The 9,615-nt window shown below is 41.5% G+C and overlaps 2 long non-coding RNA genes across 4 annotated transcripts in view; both read left to right on the top strand.

The window, feature by feature from the left end:
- The window catches only part of LOC140711854 (uncharacterized), a 591,910-nt gene that overhangs the window by 104,758 nt on the left and 477,537 nt on the right, over window positions 1-9,615 (top strand). The gene's annotated exons all lie outside the window — the stretch shown is intronic.
- The window catches only part of LOC140711855 (uncharacterized), a 29,778-nt gene continuing 20,269 nt past the window's right edge, over window positions 107-9,615 (top strand). Inside the window, exon 1 of the long non-coding RNA XR_012093166.1 lies at window positions 107-238. This is a non-coding gene — a long non-coding RNA (uncharacterized lncRNA). The remainder of the gene's footprint in view (window positions 239-9,615) is intronic.

Genomic DNA, 9,615 nt, shown 5'->3' with positions numbered 1-9,615 from the left:
GCTGGGGCGGGGTTTGCCCAGGAGGCTCTGTTTCTTCCTTCCTGCCCCTTTGTCCTTACTTTCTCTTTTCTTTCTGTCTACATTTTGGTTTCCCAGACCACACTTTGAGAATCAAGGCTGACGGGACCTCTGTCCTCATCAGGGGAGGAGGATCCCCCCTCTCCAGCACTGACCTCTATTGTGTCCTGGCTATGGGTCTGTCAGCAGCACACAGAAAACCCTGGCATATCCAAATGTGGTAATTATTTTCTTTGCGACACAGTGAGCTTCCAGGTTTCCCCATGCTCTCCAACGCTCTGGGAAGGTAGGAAGACACCCAGCAGGAAGGTGACAGAGGTGGCTCTGGGGGATAGAAAGGGGCTCACTGGGGTATGACTGGGGAGGGACCAGCCTTCTGTCTCTAGTGTCACCAGCCTGGCCTCTGACCCAGAGACAGAGACCCAGGCCCAGGGGTCTCAGGTGGAGCTGCAGCTCCTGGATATGGAGGGGGAGGTGTCCTGTGGGTCCTGGGAAGAGAGGACTGTGATGACTCTGGGTGGCTCTGGGCTCTACTGTCCTTGGGGAAGGCTTCAGGGGGACCCTCCCTCTCTGTGTCTGTTGGCTGAGCTGAGGCTCAGGGCCTGTCCATGTTCTCCCTGACCATCCTAGGTGGTCTCTGTCCTCTGCGAGGCTGATTGTCTTGTGGTCACCGCACCTTCCCCACGGGTGGTACTAGGAGGGAATGGGGAGCTGCACAGGGACCCCTCACAGAACAGGGTCCTCAGAGGACCCAGGAAGGGACAGAGCAGGTACATGGGAGGGCCAGGAAGGGTGTTTTGGAGCAAGGAATGGAAAGTGGGCTCTACCTTCGCCTCCTTATCAAAGCCCGGCTCATGACCAGGGGAATCCGTTTCCTGAGTTTTGTCTGTGTGCAATGTCTCCCCCTGGAGGGCAAGATGAGACCTGCAGCCTTGTCAAGGGCTACCCCAGGGAGGCTGACCAGGGTCCACATGATGTGAGTTGGCCCTGACCTGTGGGCAGAGGTGGGCTCTGACCTCCAGGCTTCAAGGTCAACTCACGCCAGGTCCTGTTCATTAAGGGTCCCCAGGCTGCCCAGCTCCATGCAGTGCAGGATGAGCCTAGGGAGAGGACATGAGTTGTCCAGAGGACTTCTGTCAAGATTCGAGAGAACTGTCCACCAGGGGGATGGGCTGCCTCAGAAGGAGCCATCTATCCCAGAGGTTTGAAAAACAAAAACAAAAACAAAAACAAAAACAAAAACAAAACAAAACAAAAAAACAAAGGCCCAGTGAGGTGTCTTTGGGGGCTTGAGAATGAAATCTTGTCACGTGTGGCAACATGAATGGAACTGGGTTAGGAACAGAAAGTTAAACACCACATATTCTTACTAATATATGGAACCTAAAACCAGTTGATCTCATGGAAGGAAAAGGTAGAACAGAGGATACCAGAGGCTGGGAAGGGTAGAGGAAGGGAGGGACAGGGAAAGATGTGTTAAAGGATATAAAATTACACCTAGATAGGCCGGGCACGGTGCCTCACGCCTGTAATCCCAGAACTTTGGGAGGCCGAGGCAGGTGGATCATGAGGTCAAGAGATAGAGACCATCCTGGCCAACATGGTGAAACCTCATTTGTACTAAAAATACAAAAAATTAGCCAGGCGTGGTCGCGGGCGCCTGTAATCCCAGCTACTTGGGAGGCTGAGGCAGGAGAATCATTTGAACCTGGGAGGCAGAGGTCGCAGTGAGCCGAGATTGCGCTGTTGCATTCCAGCCTGGTGACAGAGTGAGACTCTGTCTTTAAAAAAAAAAAAAAAATACAGCTAGATAGGAGGAGGAATAAGTTCTAATGTTCTATACCACTGTAGGATGACTATAGATTTTTTTTTTTTTTTTTGAGACAGGGTCTGGAGTACACTGCAGCCTCAACCCCCGGCAATCAAGTGATACTCCTGCCTCAGTCTCCCATGTAGCTGGAACTATAGGTGCACGCCACCATGCCTGGCTAATTTTTTGTTCTATTTTTCAATTTTTTTTTTTTTTTTTTAAATAAAGAGACAGGATCTCACTATGTTGCCAAGGCTGGCCTTGAACTCCTGAGCTCAAGTGATCCTCCCACCTAGGCCTCCCAAAGTGCTAGGATTACAGGCATGAGCCACCATGCCCAGCCAAGTGTTTTGATTTTTTTGTAGAGACTGATCTCATTATGTTGGTCAGGCTGGTCTCGAACTCCTGGGCTCAAGCAGTCCTCCTGTCTTCGCCTTCCAAAGTGCTGAGATTATAGGTGTGACCCACCGCAACCGGCCTGACTATAGTTAACAATAATATATAGTTCCAAGTAGCTAGAAAGAGGATATTGAATGTTCCCAACACAACGAAATGCTAAATGTTTGAGATGATGAATATGCTAATCACCCTGACCTGATCACTATACCTTATATGTATCAATTCGCTATGGACCCATAAATATGTACAATGATTAGGTGTCAATTAAAAAAATACAATTAAAAAAGTCATTTAGAGCTAAATCATGATATGAAATGTTGTTTTCTCACCTCTCATCTCATGACAAACAACACTTGGCAATGGCAAAACATCCTCAGGAGCTGTGGCTGTGTGCTTTAGCGCACAGACCAGTTTGTTTGTGAGAATGTGTCACCTAATGTGAGTGAACCTACATGAGATCATCACCCTTCCTGGGGGACCTCAGAGAAGGACTGAGAACCGCTAGCTCAGTTGTGTGGAGGAGGTTGCAGGTGAGTCACTTGCTGGAAGGACGGCCTGTGGGCCAGCTTGAGGAGGAATCTATTTGTGGAGGCCCCTGGATGGGGCCACCTGGGCCTGGGTGAAGAGGGCCTGAGGGCACAGGACAGGGGGAGAGAGAAGGTGGTGTGCATTGTCATGCCGGCAGGTGCTTCAAATGTCTCTTCATTCGTTCATGGCAGGCAACTCACACTTTAACAAAGCAACTCAGCAAATAAAATGAGGATATTGGCTGGGTGCGGTGGCTCACGTCTGTAATCCCAGCGCTTTGGGAGGCCGAGGCAGGTGGATCACCTGAGGTTAGGAGTTCAAGACCAGCCTGGCCAACATGGTGAAACCTCATCTCTACTAAAAATACAAAAATTAGCTGGGCATTGTGGCAGGCACCTGTAATCCCAGCTACTCCGGAGGCTGAGGCAGGAGAATCGCTTGAACCCAGGAGGCGGAGGTTGCAGTGAGCCAAGATTGCGCCACTGCATTCCAGCCTGGGCGACCAGAGCAAAACTCAGTCTAAAAAAAAAAAAAAAAAAAAAAAAAAAGAAGAAGATTTTTTTCTACTTAGTTCAAGTTCCTAAAAAGGTCTCCAGATTGTCAGATTCCCCTGGAAGCAGGTCAGGGAATGGTCCCCAGTAAGAACTATTGAAATACATTAACAAAAATAAAGACAGATAGAATAGCTAAAACAATCTTGAAAAAGAAAATTGGAGGACTCACCTTTCTCTTTCTTTCTTTCTCTCTCTCTCTTTTGTTTTTTTTTGAGACTGGAGTACAATGGCACGATCTTGGCTCACCTCAACCTCCGCCTCCCGGGTTCAAGTGATTCTCCTTCTTCAGCCCCCTGAGTAGCTGGAATTACAGGCATGCGCCACCACACCTGGCTAATTTTTTGTATTTTTAGTAGAGACGGGGTTTCTTCATGTTGGTCAGGCTGACCTTGAACTCCCAACCTCAGGTGATCCGCCTGCCTCAGCCTCCGAAAGTTCTGGGGTTACAGGCGTGAGCCACCGCGCCCAGCCAGGACTCACATTTCCTTATCTAAAAACTTACTATGTGGTGGGTACAGTGTGCCTTGCTCCAGTGACGAATGCACTGAAGGCCTTGACTTTACCACAGTGCAATATATCAGAATAGCAAAATATGAATATGCACATATTTTAAAAAAAGAAAACTTACTACAAAGTTACTGTAATCTGAAGAGTGTGGAACTGGCATAAAGATACACTTATACCAGTGGATTAGACTTGAGAGTCTGGACATAAACCCTCACATTTAGTCACTTGATCTTTGACAAGGGTGCTGTGGTTTTTTAGGTGTCAATTTGCCTGGATTAAGAGACACTCTCATAGCTGGTAAAGCCTTGTATCTGGGCATGACTGTCAGGGTGTTTCCCGGAGAGACTGGCATTGGAGTCAGTGAACTCAGTAAGGAAGACCTGCCCTCACTCACTGTGGGTAGGCACCATCCACTTGGTTGAGGGCCTGGATAGAGCACAAAGGCAGAGGGATGGTGAATTCTCTGTCTCTCCTGGAGCTGGGACGCCCTTTTCCTTTTGCCCTTGGGCATTAGAACTCCAGGTTCTTTGGCCTTCGGCCACAGACTGAGAGTACACCATGGCTTCTTTGGTCAAAACTGAACCATGCTGCCAGCTTCCCTGGTTTTCCAGCATGCAACTGGCTAATCACGGGACTTCTCAGCCTCCATATTCACACAAAGCAATTCCTCTAACAAATCCCCCTCTTATATCTACATCTATTTCTATGTCTACAACTGTATCTCTATCCTGTTGTCTCTGTCTCTCTGAGGACCCCAATTAATACAGGTGCCAAGTTAATTTAATAGGGGAAGAATAATCTTTTCAAATAATGGTGCTGGGACAATTGGATAACCACCTGCAAAGAAATGAAATTTTGGAGCTCTATTTCTCACCATATTCAAAAATTAACTCAAAACAGATTAATGAGTTAAGTATAAGAGCTAAAACCATAAGAAACTCTTAGAAGAAAACACAAGGATAAATCTTTATGACCTCAGATGTGGCAATGGACTTTTTAGATATGACACAAAAACATGAACAACAAAAGGAAAAATAAACTGGACTTTATCAAGATGAAAACCATTTGTACATCAAAGGACATTATGAAGAAAGTGAAAAGCTCACCCACTAAATGGAAGAAAAATTTGCAGACCATTATATGAATAAGGTTTTATGTCCAGAAAATATAAAGAACTGCTACAACTCAATAACAAAACCCCAAAAACCTGATTACAAATGGGCAAAGGACTCCAATGGACATTTCTCTAAATGATATACAAATAGTCAATAAGCATATGAAAAGACACTTAGCATCAATAGTCACTAGTGAAATGCAAATCAAAACCACAGTAAGACCCCACACCGCACATACAACAATTGCTACAATTCATTTAAAATGTTAGATAAGATACGTTGGCAATATGTGGAGAAGCTGGAATCCTCATACATTGCTGGTAGGATTATAAAATGGCACAGTCACTGTGGGAAACGGTTTGGCTGTTCCTCAAAAAGCTAAACACAGAATTATCATATGGAATAGCAATTTAATTGTTAGGTATATGTCCAAAGAATTGAAAATAGGGACTCAAACAGATACTTGCATGCGAATGTTCATTGCAGCATTATTCACAATAGGTAAAATGTAGAAACAACCCAAGTGTCCATCAACACATGAATGGATAAACAAATATGGTGATACATACAACAGAATGTCAGTCAGCCTTAAAATGGAGTGAAGCTCTGACATATGCTGCAACATAGATGGACCTTGGAAACATTATGCTAAGTGAAATAAGCCAGAAACAAAGTGACATATGTGTATGATGCTATTTATATGAAAAATCAAGAATAGGTAAATTCAGAGACAGAAAGTAGATTAGTGATTATCAAGATCTGGGGGCAGGGAGCAATGGGGAATTTTTTTTTTAATTTTTAATTTTTGTGGGTACATAGTAGGTGTATATATTTATGGGGTAGATGAGACATTTTAGTACAGGTATGCACTATATAATAATCGCATCATGAAAAATTGGGTATCCATCCCCTCAAGCATTTATCCTTTGTGTTACAAACAATCCAATTATATTCTTTTAGTTACTTTAAAATGTATAATTAAATTATTGTTGACTATAATCCCCTTGTGCTATTGAATAGTAGGTCTTATTCATTCTGTCTCTATATATTTTTTATAACATTAACCATCCCCACCTCTCCCCTATCCCGCCACTACCCTTCCTAGTTTCTGGGAACCATCCTTCTCTTCTTTATCTCCATGAGTTCAATTGTTTTGATTTTTAGATCCCACAAATAAGTGAGAACATGTGATGTTTGTCTTCCTGTGCCTGGTTTATTTCACTTAACATGATGACCCTTACTTAGTTCCATCCATATTGTTGCAAATGACAGAATCTCGTTTTTTTTATTATGGCTGAATAATACTCCATTGTGTATAAGTACCACCTTTTCTTCATTCATTCATCTGTTGATGGACACTTAGGTTACTTCCAAATCTTGGCTGTTGTGAACAGCTCTGTAACAAACATGGGAGTGCAGATATCTCTTTGATAAACTGATTTTCTTTCTTTTGGGTATATACCCAGCAGTAGGATTGCTGGATTGTATGGTAGTTCTATTTTTAGTTTTTTTGAGGAATCTCCAAATTGTTCTTCATAGTGGTTATACTAATTTACATTCCTACCAACAGTGTACAAGAGTTCCCTTTACTCCATATCCTTGCTAGCATTTGTTATTGCCTGTCTTTTGAATAAAAGCCATTTTAACTGGGGCAAGATAATATCTCATTGTAGTTTTGATTTGCGTTTCTCTGATGATCAGTGATGTTGAGCACCTTTTCATATGCCTGTCATTTGTATGTCTTCTTTTGAGAAAGTCTATTAAGATATTTTGCCCTTCTTTTAATTGGATTATTAGATTTTTTCCATAGAGTTGTCTGAGCTCCTTATATATTCTGGTTATTAGCATTTCTAGTTCTTTAAGATGCATCATTAGGTTTTAGGTTATTTATTTGAAGTTCTTCTCTTTCTTTTTTGGATGTAGGCACTTAGAGCTATAAATTTCCCTCTTGGTACTGCTTTCATTATATCCCACAGGTTTTGGTATGTTCTGTTTTCATTATTATTTGTTTTGAGAAATTTTCCAATTTCCTTCTTAATTTCTTCATTGACCCACTGGTCATTTAGGAGCATATTGTTTTAATTTCCATGTGTTTGTATAGTTTCCAAAATACCTCTTGTTATTGATTTCCGAAATACCTCTTCCCATTGTAGTCAGGGAAGATGCTTGATATTATTTCAATTTTTTGAATGTTTTAAGACTTGTTTTGTGACCTAATATATAGCCTATTTTTGAGAATGATCCATGTACTGAGGAGAAGAATGTGTATTTTGCAGCCATTGGATGAAATGTTCTGTAAATATCTATTAGGTACATTTGTTCTATAGTTCAGATTAAGTCTGATGTTTCTTTGTTGATTTTCTGTCTGGGAGATCTGTCTAATGCTGAAAGTGGGGTGTTGAAGTCTCCAACTATTATGGTATTGGGATCTCTCTCCCTAATATTTGATTTATATATTTGGGTGCTCCAGTTTTGGGTGCATGTATGTTTACAATTGTTATATCCTTTTGCTGAATTGAACCTTTTATCATTGTATAATGACCTCCTTTGTCCCTTCTAACAGTTTTTGTCTTAAAATCTATTTTGTCTGATACAAGTATAGCTACTCCTACTCTGTTCTTGGTTTCTGTTGGCATGGAATATCTTTTTCCATCCCTTTAACTTCAGTCTATATGTATCTTTAAGGGTGAACTGTGTTTCTTGTAGGCAACAGATCATTATGTCTTATTTTTCAACCATTCAGCCACTCTATGTCTTGTTTTGGAGAATTTAGTCCATTTACATTCAATGTTATTATTAATAAGTAGGGACTTACTCCTGCCATTTTGTTGTTTGTCTTTCTGTTTTTGTTTATTGCAGTCTTCTCTTTCTTCTTTCCTTCCTTCCTGTCTTCCTTTTAGTGAAGGTCATTTTCTCTGGTGGTATGCTTTAATTTCTAGCTTTTTATTTTTTGTGTGTTTGTTGTATGCTTTTTGATTTGTGGTTATTATGAAGCTTGCAAATACTGTCTTAAAACCATGATTTTAAACTGACAACAACTTAACACTGATTGCATAAACAAACAAACATGCAAAAGGAAAACTCTACACTTCAGTTTTGTCACCCCATTTTTTAATGTTTTGTTGTTTCTCTTTATGTCTTATTGTACTGTCTGTGTCTTGAAAAGTTAATGTAGTTGTGATTTTTGATTGGTTCATCATTTAGTCTTTCTGCATAAGAGAAGTGTATACACCACAATTACAGTGTTATACTATTCTGTGTACTTAACTATTACCAGTGAATTTTGTACCTTTAGGTGATTTCTTCTTCATTATTAACATCCTTTTCTTTCAGATTAAAGAACTCCCTTTAGCATTTCTCATAGGACAGGTCTGGTGTTGATGAAATCCCTCAGCTTTTGTTTGTCTGGGAAGGTCTTTATTTCTCCTTCATGTTTGAAGGATATTTTTGCCTGATATACTATTCTAGGGTAAAAGATTTTTTCCTTCAGCACCTTAAATATGCCATACACTTTCTCCTGGCCTGTAAGGTTTCCACTGAAAAGTCTGCTGCCAGATGTATTGGAGCTCCATTGTATGTTGTTTCTTTTCTCTTGCTGCTTTTAGGATCCTTTGATCTTAGGGAGTTTGATTATTAAATGCCTCGAGGTAGTCTTCTTTGTGTTAAATCTGCTTGGTGTTCTATAACCTTCTTGTATTTGAATGTTGATGTCTTTCTCTAGGGTTGGGAAGTTCTCTTATATTATTCCTCTGAATAAACTTTATGTGCCTATCTTTTCCTCTACCTCCTCTTTAAGGCCAATACCTTTTTTTTTTGGAGACAGAGTCTTGCTCTGTCACTCTGGCTGGAGTTTTGTGGCACCTTCTCGGCTCACTGCAAGCTCCACCTCCTGGGTTGGTTCACACCATTCTCCTGCCTCAGCCTCCTGAGTAGCTGGGACTACAGGTACCCGCCACCATGCCCGGCTAATGTTTTTGTATTTTTAGTAGAGACAGGGTTTCACCATTTTAGCCAGGATGGTCTCGATCTCCTGACCTTGTGATCCGCCCGCCTTGGCCTCCCAAAGCGCTGGGATTACAGGTGTGAGCCACTGCACCTGGCCTAAGGCCAGTAACTCTTAGATTTACCCTTTTGAGCCTATTTTCTAGATCTTATAGATATACTTCATTTTTTTTTTTGTCTCCTCTGTGTTTTCAAATAGCCTGTCTTCAAGCTCATGAATTCTTTCTTCTGCTTGATCAATTCTGCTATTAAGAGACTCTGTTGCATTCTTCAACATGTCAATTGCATTTTTTCAACTCTAGAATTTCTGCTTGAGTGTTTTAAATTATTTTAATCTCTTTGTTAACATTTTAATTTTATTTATTTTATAGAGACAGAGTCTCACTCTGTTGCCCAGGCTGGTCTCAAACTCCTGCATTGAAGTGATCCTCTGGCCTCTGTCTCCCAAAGTGTTAGGATTACAGGCACGAACCACTGTGCCCAGCCTGTTTGTTAAATTTATCTGATAGGATTCTGAATTTCTTCTGTGTTTTGTCTTGAATTTCTTTTGAGTTTCCTCAAAACAGTTATTTTGAATTCTGTGTCTGAAAGGTCACATATTTCTGTTTCTCCAGGATTGGTTCCTGGTGTCTTATTTAGCTTGTTTAGTGAGGTCGTCTTTTCATGGATGGTGTTGATGCTC

The sequence above is a fragment of the Chlorocebus sabaeus genome, chromosome 6, assembly GCF_047675955.1.
Source record: "Chlorocebus sabaeus isolate Y175 chromosome 6, mChlSab1.0.hap1, whole genome shotgun sequence".
In the NCBI taxonomy this organism is placed as follows: Eukaryota; Metazoa; Chordata; class Mammalia; order Primates; family Cercopithecidae; genus Chlorocebus; species Chlorocebus sabaeus.
Note: the sequence above shows the minus strand (reverse complement) of the source record. Positions and strands in the feature narration are given on the sequence as shown.